Source organism: Nicotiana tabacum, chromosome 21 (assembly GCF_000715075.1).
Source record: "Nicotiana tabacum cultivar K326 chromosome 21, ASM71507v2, whole genome shotgun sequence".
NCBI lineage: Eukaryota > Viridiplantae > Streptophyta > Magnoliopsida > Solanales > Solanaceae > Nicotiana > Nicotiana tabacum.
In genome coordinates this window covers 89,201,960-89,221,385 of record NC_134100.1, presented here as the reverse complement: position 1 = coordinate 89,221,385, position 19,426 = coordinate 89,201,960, and positions in this window count along the sequence as shown.

Here is a 19,426-nt window from a genome sequence, read left to right as displayed (position 1 = left end):
TGAAACCTTTATTCTACAGTGTTCTTCTTCTTCTTCTTCTTCTTCTTCTTCATTTTTCCTTCTTTTTTCGACGTTTATTCCTCTGTTAATTCCTTATACAGCCATGTCTTCATCAACTCCTGACCCTCGCAAAGTCGTAATTGTTGATGAACTTGCTCCTTCATCTGCTCTTGTGAGAAGTAGAAGAGGAGGCAGACTTCGTAGTTTAGGTTTGCTGTCCAATTGTGGTTCTGCATCTCAAACCACTACTCCCACTTCTTCTTCTTCTAAACCTAGGGCTTCTTTAACCCCTAGATTTTCTTCTAGAAATAGGGAATCAAGTGAATCTATACGTGAACCAACAGTTGATGAAATTGTTCCATAGGAATTTTCTTTCTCATCTGATCGAGAAACCATAAGAAATCAAGTTTCTTCTTTAGCTTCTCATGATCGTGCCGATCTTTATCCTACTCAAATTACCATTGGTTTAATTTCTCTTGTTCGAAGAGAATGTAACTGGAAACTTGACTTTCCAATTTTAGTTCCTGATCCAAACCAAAGAATAACCCCATATCAGGCTGGTTATTCCTTTATTTATACATATATCCTTTCACTTTAGGATTTAGACCACCCATTGACCCAATAATCATTGAATTCTGTCGCTTCTTTAATGTATTCCTGGGACAAATTGGCCCCATTATTTGGAGGGTTGTTGCATGCCTTCGTTACCTATCTAACTTGGTTTCCCTGCCTTTCACCTTTCATCATTTGCTTCATCTTTATTCCCTCAAATTATTTCGTGAAGGGGTGTTTTTACTTGTGGCCAGAAGCAAGATGGTATTGGTTAGCCCCGAGGATGATAGAGACCGTAGCTAGTATGCTCGCTTTGTAGCTGCTCCCACAAGTGCTTTGGTGGGTGAAGAGAATATGCCATTTCCAGAAAAGTGGAATTTTGCACGTAAGTGTTTTTCCTTTACCTTTTATTTTCTTTCTTGAAACAAGAAACTTTTAATCTCGTGTCTACTTTTTCAGCAACCATGGAAGTTTTCGAGGAGATTCCTAACTTCCGTGCTTGGGTAGAAAAGTTATTGTCAGTTTTCCCTATGGAGAGAAGGTCTTGGAAGTACCTTTCTCAAAGGTTTGGTTGGAAAGTCAAAACACACGGTACCTTTTCTGTTCAATTTCTCTTCTTCTCTTGTGTTGGCTTAGGAGTTTTTTTTACCAAACTTCTCTCTTTTGTTAGGATTTTCTATTCGTTGTGTCAGTCCCGCGTCTATTTCTTCTACAAGACTTTCTGTATCTCTTGATCAAGAGAGAATTTTGAGCTATTCATCGAAAAGAAAAGTTGATGGTTCCCGTGGCTCTGAGGGTGATGAAGAACATGAAGAGGGTTTTTTAGTGCGCATGCCCCGGGTTAGGAGGCACGTTATTTCCGATGATGAAGCTACCCCTCCTCCAAGTTCAATCCCTTCGAGACTTTTAAATGAGCCCGAAAGTGCTACATTAGTGATTTCTGATGAAGAGATGAATATTCCTCCATGTGATTCTGCTGATCAGTTGTTTACCCGTGGTTTTGATAATGAAGCCTTTGGTCCCGTTTCTGAAGAGTTGCCTCTAGCCTCTCTTCCAGTGTCAGTCCCCGTTTGTTCTCAGGCTCCCCTACCTGAAGTTGCTGCTACTGCTCCCCCGTGACTGCTTCCACCTTCTCTACTATTCCAGTTGCTACTACTTTTCATGCAGAAGTTGGGCCTTATAGTAGCAATAAAGCGATGAAGAAGATTATCATTGAGGTTCCTGAGAGTGGGAACTTGCTAAAACAATCTGCTCAAGCTGATGTATGGTTGAAACCTTTGCTTGGTCCAATAGAGAAGGCAAAATTGGAGAGTCACGGTTCATTGAATTGGATGAATGATATTGTTCATTCATCTCTGAAGGTTTGAGTTTTAACTTTACTTCTTTTCTTTTCCTTGTTGTTGTTTTCTTTTATTTAACCACAAATCCCTTCCTTTCTTTTATAGATCAATTTGATAGGTACGGAGCTTATGAAAATGATTGTTCATACCGAGCAACTAGTCATTGATTACCGTACCGAAGCTGACAACTGGAAGGAGCAATTTGAAGGTCTTCAACTGGAGAAGAAAGTTTTGGCTGAAGAGAAGAATGCCTTGGAGTAACAAGCGAAGATGGTTGCGGCTGAGTTAGCAATTGAAAAGGTATCTTCAAGTCAAGTTGGCAAAGACAAGGATATCCTTGAGTCTTCATTCGCTGAGCAGCTTTCGAAAGCCACTAAAGAGATAAGGGGTCTGAAGAAACTTCTTAACCAGAAAGAGACTTATGCCGGAGAGTTAGTTCAATCACTTACACAAACTCAAGAAGATCTCTGTGCCTCTTCTGATAAGATCAACTTCTTGGAGAGTTCTCTAGCCCCTTTGAAGACTGCCTTCGATGCTTCCAAAGTTGAGAAAGAAGAGCTGAATGATGAGATTGATCAGTGGGAGAAAGATTATGAAGCTCTTGAAGATGAGTTGACACTCGATGTGAGTTGGGATTTTTTGAATACCCGCCTCGAAACTTTTGATAGAGGCTAGCCAGGAAGGCTTCGACCTGAATGCTGAGATCGCCAAAGCTAAAGAAACGATTGAAAAAACTCAGCTAAGTCAAAGCTTTTCCTCACCTGAGGTTGATGTTCCCGAAGGTGATGATCCTATTCTTGGTGAAGTTAGTGCTCAAGCCCCTACTCCCCAAGCTGAATCTTCTCCCGTTGCTTATGATTCCACCTTGGATGCTACCCCTTAGTTTTATTTGAAACTTTTTGATGGGAATTTTTTTTTCTTTTTGGAATGGATGTTAGTTTTTACCCCTATCTTGTTTTGGGGTTTGATAACAAACAAGTACCTTAGTTTTGGCCAAGTTTAATATATAAATCTTTGCTTATTTTGATGTTGAGTTTTTGTTTTACTCTTTGGTTTTTAAACCTGCATTTAAAATGCTTTAATATTTCGTGATTTTGATAGACACGAATTTTTATAAAAGAGGGCCCTTTTATAAACGACACTAATGAAGAAGACGTCTCAACTTCATATTGGTGTAAATATATGAAAGTAGTAGAAAAGGGAATACTTTGAGGAAGTTTCATGAATAATTTAAGGAAGTTTCATGCTTTGAACTTTCAAATTTTATATAATACTTTTCATGTATACAAATAACTTTTTGTACAACAACTATAATTCTTTCATAACTATTTTCTTTGTAACAAGTTTCAAAATTTCGGGTCTATTTAGTAACCCGTGACTAATTATTGCCCTTAATCTATAAAATCGTAGGAACTTGAAATGTATCTTGTGTCCATCTTGTATCTTTCCCGTGAGTTTATACCTTATCAAGGCTACTTCAAAGGTTTTTGACCCCGGCTTATTTTTTGGCTCTTGATTAACTCTTGACTTTTGACTTTTGGGCTGATCCAGGCTTGAATTCTGACTTTTAGTCTTCTTTGACTTTATATATACAGTCTCCCAAGTGTTAGAGCTTTGAAGTATGAAATCTCGAGCACTTGATTGTTCCTTCCATTTGGTCCATTTTTTGAAAAGGAAAATACATACGGGACTCGGAGGTATACATTTAGATGATGACTGCTTAACCCTTTTTATTTCCATCGAAAAGGTGTAACCTAGACCAGGAATAATTCTGTATTCCGCGTGTCTTTCGGGTCTAATGTCATCATTTGGTATGGGCTAGCTTTTTGCCTATCATCTAAAATTGTTAGTATAATTTAAAAGAATAAAATAAAATCATAGTTGAGCGATACCTGACCGTGGGTACTTCCTTTGCCTAGAAGTAATACTTCTTTAAATGAAAAGCATTCCAATTCGACGGTAGTACCTTGCCTTCCATGGTTTCCAACTCATAAGCCCCTTTTCCAGCTATGTTTCGAATCTTGTAAGGACCTTCCTAATTTGGACTCAACTTCCCTGCACCAGCTGCTTTTGTTGTTTGAAAAACCTTTTTGAGAACGAAGTTCCCAATCTTGAAGTATCTGAGATGAGCTTTCCTGTTGTAGTATCGCTCAATAATTTACTTCTGAGCTGCCATTCTTATTAGAGTCGCTTCTCTCTTTTCCTCAATTAAATCTAAATTCGTTCTCATCTCTTCACTATTTGATTCATCAGTTACTTGTGTAAATCTCGTACTTGGATCACCTATTTCAACTGGAATTAAGGCTTCAACACCATAAACAAGTAAAAATGGAGTCTCTCCCGTGCATGTCTTTGTTGTCGTTCGATAAGCCCATAACACTCTTGGTAGCACCTCAGGCCATTTGCCTTTTGATTCCTCTAATCTCTTCTTCAAATTATTATTAATAACCTTATTTGTTGATTCAGCTTATCCATTGTCCACGGGGTGATAAGGTGAGAAAGATATTTGTTTAATCTGCCAACTCTGAAAAAATTCTATGACTTTCGTGTCTATGAACTGTGGGCCATTATCACATACGATTTATCTTAGCACTCCAAATCGGCATATAATGTTTCGCCAAATAAAGTCCATGACTTCCTTCTCTCGTACCTGTTTGAAGGCTCCTGCCTCTACCTATTTGAAAAAATAATCTGTTAATACTAACAAAAACTGTACCTTTCCTTTAGCTTGTGAAAATGGTCCCACGATATCCATCCCCCACTTCATGAATGACCATGGGGAAATAACCGTATGTAATAGCTCTGCTGGGCGATGCATGTTATTACCATATCGTTGGCATTTATCACACTTTACCACAAAACTTTCTGCATCTTCTTCTATTTTCGGCCAGTAGTATCCTGCTCTAATTAAAGTCTTTACCAAGGATCTTCCTCCTGCGTGATTTCCACAATGTCCCTCGTGTACTTCTCTCATCACATATTCTGTCTGAGCAGGTCCGAGGCATCTTGCTAAAGGTCCTCCGAACATTTTTGGATATAAATTTCCTCGAATTAAGCAATAACGGGCAGCTTTTCGTTGAAGTAACTGAGACTCTTTCTTGTCTTAAGGTAAGGTTCCATACTGCAGAAAATTAACAAATTCGTTTCTCCAGTCCCAAGTTAAATTATTGAAATTTACCTCATTTTTATCTTGGTCGATTGCTGAATGAAACAAATGTATTACGATATTTTTTTTTTGCATTTGTTATTTCCGCAACTGACGCGAGATTCGCTAGTGCATCTGCTTCCGCATTATCTTCCCTGTGTATTTGCACAATTTTCCATGTCTGAAATTATCTTATCGATTCTCGTGCCTTTTCTAAATATTGCTGCATTCGTGCCTCTCTAGCTATATAAGTCCCCTGCATCTGGTTAACTACGAGCTGGGAATCACTTTTAAATATGATTTGCTCTATATCCAATTCTCGTGCCAGTTCCAAACCTGCAATTACAGCCTCGTACTCTGCTTCATTATTAGTAATGGGATAGTATTTTATTGCTTGTCTTATACTTTCTCCCGAAGGTGGGATTAAACAATACCTAAACCTTCTCCTTTAACATTCGAGGAGCCATCAGTAAATAGAGTCCATGTACCTGGATTAGATCCGGCGAATACTTGTAGTTCCTTTTCTATTTCAGGAACTATTTCTATGCTAAAATCCGCTACAAAATCTGCTAAAATTTATGATTTTATTGCAGTTCTAGGTTGGTACATAATATCATATTCACCGAGTTCTATAGCCCATTTAGCTAATCTTCCTGAAAATTCTTGTTTATGTAGTATATTCCTTAAAGGGTAAACAATTATTACAGAGATAGGATGACATTGAAAATATGGTTTCAACTTTCTAGATGCCATAACTAATGCTAAAGCAAGTTTTTCTAAGTGAGGATATCGAGTCTCAGCATCTAACAAAGATTTACTAACATAATAAATTGGATATTGTTTACCTTTATCTTCTCGTACTAAAATCGTACTTACCACCATTTCTGATACTGCGAGATAGACGAGTAGCCTCTCTCCATCTTTTGGTTTAGCTAGCAGGGGTGGATTTGACAAATATGCTTTTAAATTTGTAAGGGCTTGTTGACATTTATCAGTCCACTCAAACTGATTTTGCTTTTTTAATACTGAAAAGAATTTAAAACTTTTCTCCGAAGATTTGGAAATAAATCTTCCCAAAGCTGTTATTCTCACTGTCAGCCTTTGTACCTCTTTTTTGCTCATGAGTATATCTAGAATTTCTTAAATGGCTTTGATCTGCGCAGGGTTCACTTCAATACCTCTGTTAGATACAAGAAAACCTAAAAACTTACCTGAAGCCATGCCGAAGGCACATTTTTCTAGATTTAATTTCATATTATATTTGCGAAAAATTCCGAAGGTGCTTGAAAGGTATTGAAAGTGATCTCCTGCGCGTGCAGATTTGACTAGCATATCATCGATATAGACTTCCATAATCTTTCCTAGGTGTGCTTGAAACATTTTGGTCACCAATCTTTGATACGTGCCCTCAACGTTTTTCAAACCAAAAGGCATAACTTTGTAATAATAAATCCCCCTGTCTGTAATAAATGAAATTTTTTCCTCATCTAGGGGATCCATCTTTAATTGACTATAACCTGAATATGCATCTAAAAACTCAACAGCTCATGACATGCTGTAGAATCAATCAATTGATCTATATGTGGTAAAGAAAATAAATCTTTTAGGCAAGCTTTATTAAAATTAGTATAATCTTCGCAAACCCACCATTTTCCATTTTTTTTTGGAACTACCACAGTATTAGCTAACCAGTTCGGGTATTTTTACCTCCCGTATTGAACCGATTTTTAAAAGTTTTTGTACCTAATCCTGAATCACTTGATTTTTGAAAGAGCCTTGCTTTCTCTTCTTTTACTTGACATGTAGGTACAAGGAATCTTCATCCAGTTTATGGGTTATCTCCTCCGGAGGTATACCTGTCATATCTGAATGCGACTAGGCAAAACAATCTGCGTTAGCTTTTAAAAATTCAACTAATTTACCTCTCATTTCTGGCTCAACTTCGCTCCAATATAAACTTTTCGGTCTCGCCATTGCTCGAATAGTACAACAACTTCGAATTCTTCAATTGTTGTTTTGATGTTTTCATTCTCCTCTGGTTCTTGAATGACATCAGGTCTGAAATCTACATCTGTTTACCTTGAGCCACTTTCAGCTGAGATCTGATTTACCACATCTTCGACGAGATTCTTGTTCGTATCTTCATTCATCGTGCGCGAATCTACCACTGAATTGATATTTTTAGAAACCCATTGATCTCCGCGGATTTGCCGAATTCCCAATTGTGAAGGAAACTTAATGACTTGATGTAACATAGATGGTTGTCACGACCCAAAATCCCAACTTATCATGATGGCGCCTATCTCAATATTAGGCAAGCCGATAATCTCAATAAACCACAATTTCTCTTAAGTTTGAAAATATAATATTTAAATACAATACAAAATCCCACAAATACTGATACAATCACTCCCCAAAACCTGGTGTTACTGAGTATATGGGCATCTATATATTACAAGTATGGAGATTACGGTCTATAATAATCTGAGACCAAATACAATAAACAAAAAGATAGGGAAAGAGAGACAAGGTCTGCGAAAACATGGCAGCTACCTCTGAATCTCCGGAAGATCAGCTGCGCGGAAGAATCAACACCCGCTATGTCCAGGAACACCTGGGTCTGCACACGAAGTGCAGGGTATAGTATGAGTACAACCAACTCAGCAAGTAATAATAATAAATAAGGAACTGAAGATAATGACGAGCTACACGGTTACAGTTCATTTCCAGTAATTCCAGTAAAGAATAGACATGCTTTCAAATCCTGCAGTTTAAGTCAAATCAATTTTTATATTGTTCAACTTCATGTAATCCGTATATAAAATCTTTTAGAGAATTTCACAACGATAACAGATAGAAACTAAGTGCAATCACAAATGAAAAGCAAGTACAGCCTCTCAGGCCAACAATCACTCCACTCGTCATAAAAACTCATCCACTCGGCTTTCAACCCTCAGCACTCACACTCAATGGGTACCCGCGCTCACTGGGGGTGTACAAACTCCGAAGGGGGCTCCTACAGCCCAAGCGCTATAATCTGCACGGACAACTCACGTGCCATAATATAAATATCTGGATTTGTACGGCCAACTCACGTGGTATAGTATAATATAAGGATCCGCACGGACAACTCACATGTTGCACGGTCAACTCACGTGCTATAGTATAATATCTCACAATCAAGCCCTCGACCTCACTGAGTCATAAAGATTTCCAGTCTCCCGGGCTCTCCACAATCATAAAATCAGCCCAAACCACAATGATATGATACATCAATAATGAACAATAGAGACTGAGATAAAATAATCAAGTAAGTCGTGACTGAGTATAAAACATCAATTTAAGCAGATAATTCAACATGTACACGACCTCTGTAGGTCCCAACAATAACAACATATAGCCTAAACATGGTTTCTAACATGACTTCTAGTCAAATTTCCACAACACATAGAGGACACATAACTATCAATAAATTATTCAACTTTACAGTTTTCACGGGACGGACCAAGTCACAATCCCCTCGGTGCACGCCCACACGCCCGTCACCTAGCATGTGCGTCACCTCCAAAGTAATCACATGATACCAAATTCCGGGGTTTCATACCCCCAGGACCAGATTTAAAACTGTTACTTACTTCAGAGCGTGAAATTCTTTACTCTGCTATGCCTTTGCCTCGCAATTCGGCCTCCGAATGCCTCGAATCTAGTAACAAATAATTCGTTTCAGTTACTAAAATTTATTGGAATTAATTCTATAAGAAAATACTAATTTTTCATAAAAATCTAAAATTTAGCTCAAAAATTACCCGTGGGGCCCACGTCTCGGAACCCGACAAAAGTTACAAAATCCGAAAGCCCATTCAACCACGAGTCTACTCATACTAATTTTACCAAAATCCGACCTCAACTCGACCCTTAAATCTACAAATCTTATTTCTAAATTTCTAAGTTCCAATCTCCGATTTACACATCAAAATCATGTAATCTAGTCGGATTATTCGATGATAATTCAATATTATGGAGTAGAAATAATCACTAAGGACTTACCTCAAGTTTTCCTTGAAAATCTATCAAAAATCGCCTCTCCTCAAGCTCCAATTTGTCAAAAATGGCGAATGGGACAAAGTCCCTATTTTATAATTCTGCCCGGACAGCCTCGGTTCTGCCTCGATCTTGGCCTTTGATATTGACTTCGATCGAGGCCCTCGATCCTGGGCCTCGATTCTAACCCTCGACCCTGGTATTCGACCTTACCTTCGATCGTGGCCCTCGACCCTGGGCTCGATCATGGCTTCGATCTTGATCCTCGACCCTGCCTTCGATCGTGGCCCTCGACCCTGGGATCGATCGTGGCTTGATTCTGGACTCGTTTTTTGGGCTCGGTTCTAGCAGAAGAAATTTCCAGCAAAAGGAAATTGCAGCAGCTGTTGTAATTCAATTTTCTTGATCCGTTAACCATCCAAAACTCACCCGAGGCCCTCGGGACCTCAACCAAATATACCAACAAGTCCTAAAATATCATACGAACTTAGTCGAATCCTCAAATCACCTCATACAATGCTAAAACCATGAATTATACCACAATTCAAGCCTATTGAACTTTGAAATTTCTAATTTCTACATATGACTCCGGAACCTGTCAAATCACGTCCGATTGACCTCAAATTTTGCACACAAGTCATAAATGACATAACAGAGGTATTCAAATTTTCAGAATCAGATTCCGACCCCGATATCAAAAAGTTAACCCCCCGATCAAACTTCCCAAAAAATCAACTTTCGGCATTTCAAGCCTAATTCTACTACGGACCTCCAAAAAAAATTTTCGGACACGCTCCTAAGTCCAAAATTACCATACTGAGCTATTGGAATCATCGAAATTCAAATACGAGGTCGTTTACACATAGGTCCATATCCGGTCCACTTTTCTAACTTAAATTTTCAATTATGAGACTAAGTGTCTCATTTCACTCCGAATTCCTTCTGGACCCGAACCCACTAACTCGGTAAGTCATAAAACAACTATAAAGCATAATTGAGTAGTAAATGGGGGAACGAGGTTATAATAGTCAAAGCGACCGACCGGGTCGTTACAATTCTCCCTCTCTTAAACAAACGTTCGTCCTCGAACGGGTCTAGAATCATACCTGGAGTCTCAAATAAGTGTGGATATCTGCTCCGCGTCTCCTGCTCGGTCTCCCAAGTAACTTCTCCGGCTGGCTGGCCTCTCCACTGCACCTTCACATATGCTATGCTCTTTGACCTCAGCTTTCTAACCTACCGATCTAAAATAGCCACAGGCTCCACGTCATAAGTCAAATTACCGTCTAGCTGTACTGTACTGAAATCCAGAATATGAGACGGATCCCCGACATACTTTCGGAGCATGGATACATGGAACACTGGATGAACACCTGATAGACTAGGTGGCAAAGCAAGTTCATAAGCCACCTCTCCAATTTTCTTAAGTATCTCAAAAGGCCCAATATACCGAGGGACTTGCCTTTCTTCCTAAACCTCAACACACCATTCATGGGTGAAATCTTGAGCAGAACCTTCCCCCCAACCATGTGAACAACCTAACGAACCTTCCTGTCGGCATAACTCTTCTATCTAGACTGTGCCGTGCGAAACCGTTCCTGAATTACTTTGACCTTCTCTAAAGCATCCTGAACAAAGTCAGTACCAAATAGTCTAACCTCACCCGGCTCAAACCAATCCACCGGAGACCGACATTGTATCCCATATAAAGCTTTATACGGAGCCATCTGAATGCTTGACTGGTAGCTATTATTGTAAGCACACTCCGTGAGTGGCAGAAATTGATCCCAAAAACCCCCAAAATCAATGACACAAGCGCGTAGCATATCCTCCAATATCTGAATAGTGCGCTCGGACTGTCCGTCCGTCTGAGGGTGAAATGTTGTACTCAACTGAACTTGTGTGCCCAATTCTCGCTGCACTACCCTCCAAAACTGTGAGGTAAACTGCGTACCCCGATCTGAAATAATGGACACCGGCACACCGTGTAGGCGAACAATCTCGCGAATATAAATCCCAGCCAACCGCTCCGAGGAATAATTAGTACCAACTGGAATAAAATGTGCAGACTTGGTTAGCCGATCTACAATCACCCAGACAGCATCAAACTTTCTCAAGGTCCGTGGGAGCCCAACTACGAAGTCCATGGTAATACGTTCCCACTTCCACTCCGGAATTTCAAGTCTCTGTAGCAATTTGCCCGGTCTTTGATGCTCGTACTTTACCTGTTGACAATTTAATCACCGAGATACAAACCCAACTATATTTTTTGTCATCCACCTCCACCAATAGTGCTGCCTCAAATCATGATACATCTTCGCGGCACCTGGATGAATGGAGTACCGCGAACTGTCAGCTTCTTGAAGAATCAACTCATGCAAACCATCTACATTAGGCACACATAGCCTGCCCTGCATCCGTAATACACCGTCATCTCCAATAGTGACTTTCTTGGCATCACCGTGCTGAACCGTGTCCTTAAGGACAAGCATATATGGATCATCATACTGGCGCTCTCTGATGCGATCATATAAAGAAGTCCGAGAAACCACACAGGCCAAAACTCGATTCGGGTCGGAAACATCCAATCTAACAAACTGATTAGCCAAGGCCTAAATATCCAAGGCTAAAGGCCTCTCTGCTATCGGTAATTATGCTAAGCTGCCCAAACTCTCCGCCTTACGACTCAAGGCATCAGCCACCACATTGGCCTTTCCAAGATGATAGAGAATGGTAATATCATAATCCTTATGCAACTCTAACCACCTTCGCTACCGCAAGTTAAGATCCTTCTGTTTAAACAAATGTTGTAGACTCCGATGATCGGTATATACCTCACACTGGACACCGTACAAGTAATGCCGCCAAAATTTCAAGGCATGAACAATAGCTTCTAACTCAAGATCGTTGACTAGATAATTCTTCTCATGTACATTTAACTGTGTGGATGCATAGGCAATCATCCTACCGTCTTGCATCAGCACTGCGCCGAGACCAATACGCGACACGTCACAATACACAGTATACGACTCTAAACCTGAAGGCAACACCAATACTGGAGTTGTAGTCAAAGATGACTTGAGCTTCTGAAAGCTCTCTTCACATTCATCCGACCACCTGAACGGAGCACCTTTCTAGGTCAATTTAGTCATTGGCGATGCAATAGACGAGAAACCCTCCACGAAAAGATGATAATAACCGTCCAAGCCGAGAAAACTCTGAATCTCAGTAACTGAGGATGGTCTGGGCCAATTCTGAACTGCCTCTATTTTCTTCGGATCCACGTTAATTCCTTCACTAGACACTATATGTCCCAAGAATGCCACCGAACTAAGCCAGAACTCACACTTAGAGAATTTGGCATAAAGTTTCTCCTCTCTCAGCCTCTGTAATATAATACCTAAGTGTTGTGCATGCTCCTCCTGGCTACGTAAGTACACCAGAACATCATCAACAAATACCACTGCAAATAAATCAAGATACAGTTAGAACACACTATTCATCAAATGCATAAATGCTGCTGGGGCATTGGTTAGCCCAAAAGACATCACAAGATATTCATAGTGGCCATAACGAGTTCTGAATGTTGTCTTTAGAATATCTGAATTCCGAACTTTCAACTGGTGATACCCTAATCTCAAATCAATTTTGGAGAACACCCTCGCTTCCTGAAGCTGGTCAAATAAGTCATCAATACGCGACAAATGATATTTATTCTTGATTGTAACATTGTTCAACTGCCTATAATCAATACACATCCACATAGTACCATATTTCTTTTTCACAAACAGAATCGGTGCACCCCAAGGTGACACATTAGGCCTAATAAACCCCTTTTCAAGATGTTCCTGAAGTTGCTCTTTCAATTCTTTTAACTCAGCTGGTGCCATACGATACGGAGGAATAGAAATGGGTTGAGTGCCCTGCACTAAGTCAATACCGAAATCAATATCCCTGTCGGGTGGCATACCCGGCAGGTCTGCAGGAAATACATCTGGAAAGTCTCGCACGACCGATACTGAATCAATAATAGGAGTATCTACATCAACATCTCTCACAAAGGCCAAATATGATAAGCATCCCTTTCCAACCATACGTTGGGCCTTCAAATAGGAAATTACCCTGCTAGGAACAAGATCTAGAGAACCCCTCCATTCAACCTTTGGCAACCCCGGCATCGTCAACGTCACGATTTTTGCGTGACAATCCAGAATAGCATGACATGGAGACAACCAATTCATACCTAGGATTACATTAAAATCAACCATACCGAGTAATGAGAGATCAAATCTAGTCTCCAGTTCCCCAATAGTTACTATACACGACTGATACACACGATCCACGATAATAATATCGCCCACCAGTGTAGATACACAAACAGGTGAAACTAAGGACTCACATGGCATATCCAGAAAATGAGCAAAATACAATGATACATATGAATAAGTGGAACCAAGGTCAAATAATATAGAAGCCCCCTGTGGCACACTGAAACAATACCTGTGATCATTGTATCTGAGGCAACAGTATCTGGCCTGGCAGGAAAAACATTGAATCGAGCCTGCCCGCCACGTGATCAGCCTCCCCCTCTTGGGCGAACCCTAGCTACCTGACCCCTACCCCGTGCTGGCTGGGTGGGTGATGGAACTGCTGGCGCTGGTGCCGTCAGTCGAGGACTCTGCTGTGGAGCCCCACTAGATAGCCTAGGACACTCTCTCTTGAAAAGACCAAATTCTCCGCACTCGAAACAGCCCCTACTCTGACGGAATTGTTGCTCCTAATAACCCGAGAAATTACCTGTAGAAGCCTGAGCGGACAAGGCATGATGAGAACTCTGCGCTGGTAGTGCACTAAATGAAGACTGGCCTGAGTGAGCACTGTAAGAACCGTGGCTAGCTGATGCACCACGATGAACTGGATGACCCGTCTGAGCGTGTGTGTAAGAATGACCCTACCACGGTAAAACTAACCCCCCTAAAGGAACACCGCTGTAATCACCTGGACCACGAGGCCTCTTAGCCTCTCTCTCTCTACGTTCCTGACTACAAACCATCTCTATCTGCCGAGCAATGTCCACAACCTCATCAAAACGAGTACCAAATACTCTCTCCCTAGTCATAAGTAACCGCAACTGATATGTGAGGCCATCAATAAACCTCATAATCCTCTCCCTATCAGTGGGAACCAACCATACTGCATGACGAGCCAACTCAGAAAATCTCATCTCGTACTGTGTCATGGACATATCACCCTGGCGAAGCTGCTCAAACTGTCTGCGTAGCTCCTCTCTGCGGGACTGAGGCACAAACTTCTCCAAAAAGACCACGGAGAACTGCTGCCAAGTAAGGGGTGCTGCGCCAACAGGCCTACGCCTCTCGTAAGTCTCCCACCATCTTAGTGCAGCCCCAAAAAACTAAAAAGTAGTGAATAAGACCCCACTGGTCTCCAGAATATTCACTGTCCGAAGCATCCTTTGACACCTATCCAGAAAACCCTGAGCATCATCTGACTCAGTATCGCTAAATGGTGGAGGTCGAAGCCTCTCAAATCTCTCAAGTGTCCTCTGCTCATCATCTGCCATAACAGGAACTACCGGGGCCTTTACAACTGTAACTGGTTGGGATGGTAGTGCCCCCGATATCTGAAGTCCCTGTACTACCTGGTCTGGAGTACGGGCAACAGGGGTATGAGTACCTCCCCCGGCCTGAGAAGTGGCAGGTGCGTCCTAAGCCGAAACCACCCGAGCCAGACTAGTGCAAGCTGCCAATATCTGGGCCAAAGTCTCCTGAAGGCCTGGAATCTCAATGGGCACAACTGGTGCCTGAGCTGACCCTGTCGGCTCGGCTATATCTGGAATCTGCTCCTGAACTGGAGCAACTGGTGGTACTACAGGTGCTGGTCCAGCTGTGGTACGAGTTACACCTCGACCTCTACCCCGGCCTCTACCACAGCCCCGCCCTCTCGCGGCCCTAACTGGTGGCACTGGTGACTGACCGTCCGATCCGGTAGTACGTGTCCTCACCATCTATGAGAGAATAGAATAACATAATTTTAGTTTCCGGAATCAAAAAATTCGCACGATAGAAAACAAGAAAGTAAAATTTTTCTAAGGGTTCTGTAGCCTCTCGAAGATAAGTACAGAAGTCTCCGTACCGATTGCAAGACTCTACTAAACCTGCTCATGACTCGTAAGACCTATGTAACCTAAGCTCTGATACCAACTTGTCACGACCCAAAATCTCACCCGTCGTGATGGCGCCTATCTCAATACTAGGCAAGCCGACAATCTCAATAAACCACAATTTCTCTTAAGTTTGAAAATATAATATTTAAATACAATACAAAATCCCACAAAAACTGATACAAACACTCCCCAAAACCTAGTGTTACTGAGTATATGAGCATCTATATATTACAAGTATGAAGATTACGATCTATAATAATCTGAGACCAAATACAATAAACAAAAAGATAGGGAAAGAGAGACAAGGTCTGCGAAAACATGGCAGCTACCTCTGAATCTCCGGAAGATCAGCTGCGCGGAAGAATCAACACCCGCTATGTCCAGGAACACCTGGGTCTGAACTCGAAGTGCAGTGTGTAGTATGAGTACAACCAACTCAGCAAGTAATAATAATAAATAAGGAACTGAAGATAATGACGAGCTACACAGTTACAGTTCATTTCCAATAATTCCAGCAAAGAATAGACATGCTTTCAAATCCGGCAGTTTAAGTCAAATCAATTTTTATATTGTTCAAGTTCATGTAATCCGGATATAAAATCTTTCAGAGAATTTCACAACGATGACAGATAGCAACTAAGTGCAACCACAAATGAAAAGCAAGTACAACCTCTCAAGCCAACAATCACTCCACTCGTCACACCAACTCATCCACTCAGCTTTCAGCCCTCAGCACTTACACTCAATGGGTACTCGTGCTCATTAGGGGTGTACAGACTCTAGAGGGGCTCCTACAGCCCAAGCGCTATAATCTGCACGGACAACTCACGTGCTGCACGGACAATTCACGTGCCATAATATAAATATCTGGATCCGCACGGCCAACTCACGTGCTGCATGGCCAACTCACGTGGTATAGTATAATATAAGGATCCGCATGGAGAACTCACGTGCTGCACGGCCAACTCACATGCTATTGTATAATATCTCACAATCAGGCCCTCGACCTCACTTAGTCATAAAGCTCTCCAGTCTACCGGGCTCTCCATAATTATAAAATCAGCCCAAACAACAATGATATGATACATCAATAATGAACAATAGAGATTGAGATAAAATAATCAAGTAAGTTGTGACTGAGTATAAAATAATAATTTAAGCAGATAATTCAATATGTACACGACCTCTGTGGGTCCTAACAATACCAATATATAGCCTAAACATGATTTCTAACATGACTTATAGTCAAATTTCTACAACACATAGAGGACACATAACTATCAACAAATTATTCAACTTTCTAGTTTTCATGGGATGGACCAAGTCACAATCCCCTCGGTGCACGCCCACACGCCCGTCACCTCCAAAGTAATCACATGATACCAAATTCCGGGGTTTCATACCCTCAGGACCAGATTTAAAACTGTTACTTACTTCAGAGCGTGAAATTCATTACTCTGCTATGCCTCGCAATTTGGCCTCCGAATGCCTCGAATCTAGTCACAAATAATTCGTTTCAGTCAATAAAATTTATTGGAATTAATTCCATAAGAAAATACTAATTGTCCATAAAAATTCAAAATTTAGCTCAAAAATCGCCTGTGGGGACCACGTCTCGGAATTCAACAAAAGTTACAAAATCTGAAAGCCCATTCAACCACGAGTCTACCCATACCAATTTTACCAAAATCCGACCTCAACTCGACCCTCAAATCTACAAATCTTATTTCCAAATTTTTAAGTTCCAATCTCCGATTTACACCTCAAAATCATGTAATCTAGTCGGATTATTCGATGATAATTCAATATTATGGAGTAGAAATGATCACAAGGGACTTACCTCAAGTTTTTCTTGAAAATCAATCACAAATCGCCTCTCCTCAAGCTCCAATTTGTCAAAATGGCGAATGGGACAAAGTCCCTATTTTATAATTCTGCCAAGACAGTCTTGATTCTGCCTCGATCTTGGCCTTCGATCGAGGTCCTCGATCCTGGGCCTCGATTCTGACCCTCGATCCTGGCCCTCGATCATGGCCTTCGATCATGTCTTCAACCCTGCCTTCAATCGTGGCCCTCGACCCTGGGCTCGATCGTGGCTTCGATCCTGATTCCTGACCCTGCCTTCGATCGTGGCCCTCGACCCTGGGCTCGATCGTGGCTTGATTCTGGGCTCGATTCTAGCAGAAGAAATTTCCAGCAGAAGGAAATTGCAGTAACTGTTGTAGTTCATTTTTTTTATCCGTTAACCATCCGAAAACTCACCCGAGGCCCTCGGGACCTCAACCAGATATACGAACAAGTCCTAAAATATCATACGAACTTAGTTGAATCCTCAAATCACCTCAAACAACGCTTAAACTATGAATTATACCCCAATTTAAGCCTATTGAACTTTGAAATTTCTAATTTCTACAAATGACTCCTTAACCTGTCAAATCATGTCCGATTGACCTCAAATTTGTCTGCACACAAGTCATAAAATGACATAACAGAGGTATTCAAATTTTCAGAATCGAATTCCGACCCCGATATCAAAAAGTCAACCCCCGGTCAAACTTTCCAAAAATTTAACTTTCGGCATTTCAAGCCTAATTCCATTACGGACCTCCAAAAAATATTTTCGGACACGCTCCTAAGTCCAAAATCACCATGCAGAGCTATTGGAATCATCAAAATTCAAATCCTAGGTCGTTTACACATAGGTCCATATCCGGTCCACTTTTCTAACTTAAAATTTTAATTATGAGACTAAGTGTCTCATTTCACTCCGAATTCCTTCCAGACCCGAACCCACTAACCCGGTAAGTCATAAAATAACTATAAGGCATAAATTCAGCAGTAAATGGGGGAACAAGGTTATAATACTTAAAACAACCGGCCGAGTCCAATATAAACTTTTCGGTCTGGCCATTGCTCGAATAGTACAACAGCTTCGAATTCTTCAATTGTTGTTTTGATGTTTTCATTCTCATGTGGTTCTTGAATGACATCAGGTCTGAAATCTACATCTGTTTTCCTTGAGCCACTTTCAGCTGAGATCTGATTTACCACATCTTCGACGGGATTCTTATTCGTCTCTTCATTCATCGTACGCGAATTTACCACTGAATTGATATTTTTGGAAACCTGTTGATCTCCGCGGATTTGCTAAATTCCCCATTGTGAAGGAAACTTAATGACTTGATGTAACGTGGATGGTACAATATCCATGTCATGAATCCATGGCATCCCAAGAATCACATTATAAGCCATGTCCGTATCTATTACTTGGAATTTCGTATCCTTGATAACTCCTTCTGCAAATGGTAAGCACTATCTCCCCTTTTGTAATAACGATTGAATTATCGAATCCAGATAAGGATCGTGCTTTTGGTATTATCTTGTCGCCCATTTGCATTTCATTCACCACTCTTAGAAGAATAATATTCACGGTGCTACCTGGATCAATCAAAACTCGTTTTACATTAGTATCATGTATAAGTAAAGATATTACCAGTGTATCATTGTGAGGGATTATCAAGCCATCTGCATCTGCATCATTAAATGTTATATTATCTTCTTCCAAAACTTGGCGAACTCGCTTCCCGTGGGTCACAGTGAATTTTGACGTCTTTTTCGCAACTGTGTATGTTACACCATTGACTTCTTCCCCTTCGCTTATCACGTTAACTTTTCTTTTTGGAGACGGATGTTTTGGAGGTTCTTGTCTATTTTTCATATAAGATTGCTTGCCTTTATCGCTAAATAAGTCAGTTAAATAACCTTGCTTTAGCAAATGCTCTCCTTCACCTTGTAATAATCTGCAATCCGCTGTTTTATGGCCATGGTCATTATGAAACTCGCACCATAAATCTGGATTTCTTCTGCCTGGGTTTGATCTCATTTCCTTTGGCCACCACACCTTATCTCCCTTACTCCTTAAAATAGCTACCAACTCAGATGTGCTAATATTGAAACTGTAATCACCAATCCTTGCATTCGTGTTGGTATCTCTATCACGTACATCTAGTTCTTTTCTGAACCTGGATGATGATCCCGCATCTCTGTTCCTTGATCTAGGGTCAGACCGTACGTTTTCTGGTTTGGACTGTGAGTCCCGACTCGCGGGTCCCATATAAGGCTCGTACCTATTTTTACCGGACCCTTTTCAGACTCTGAACGCCT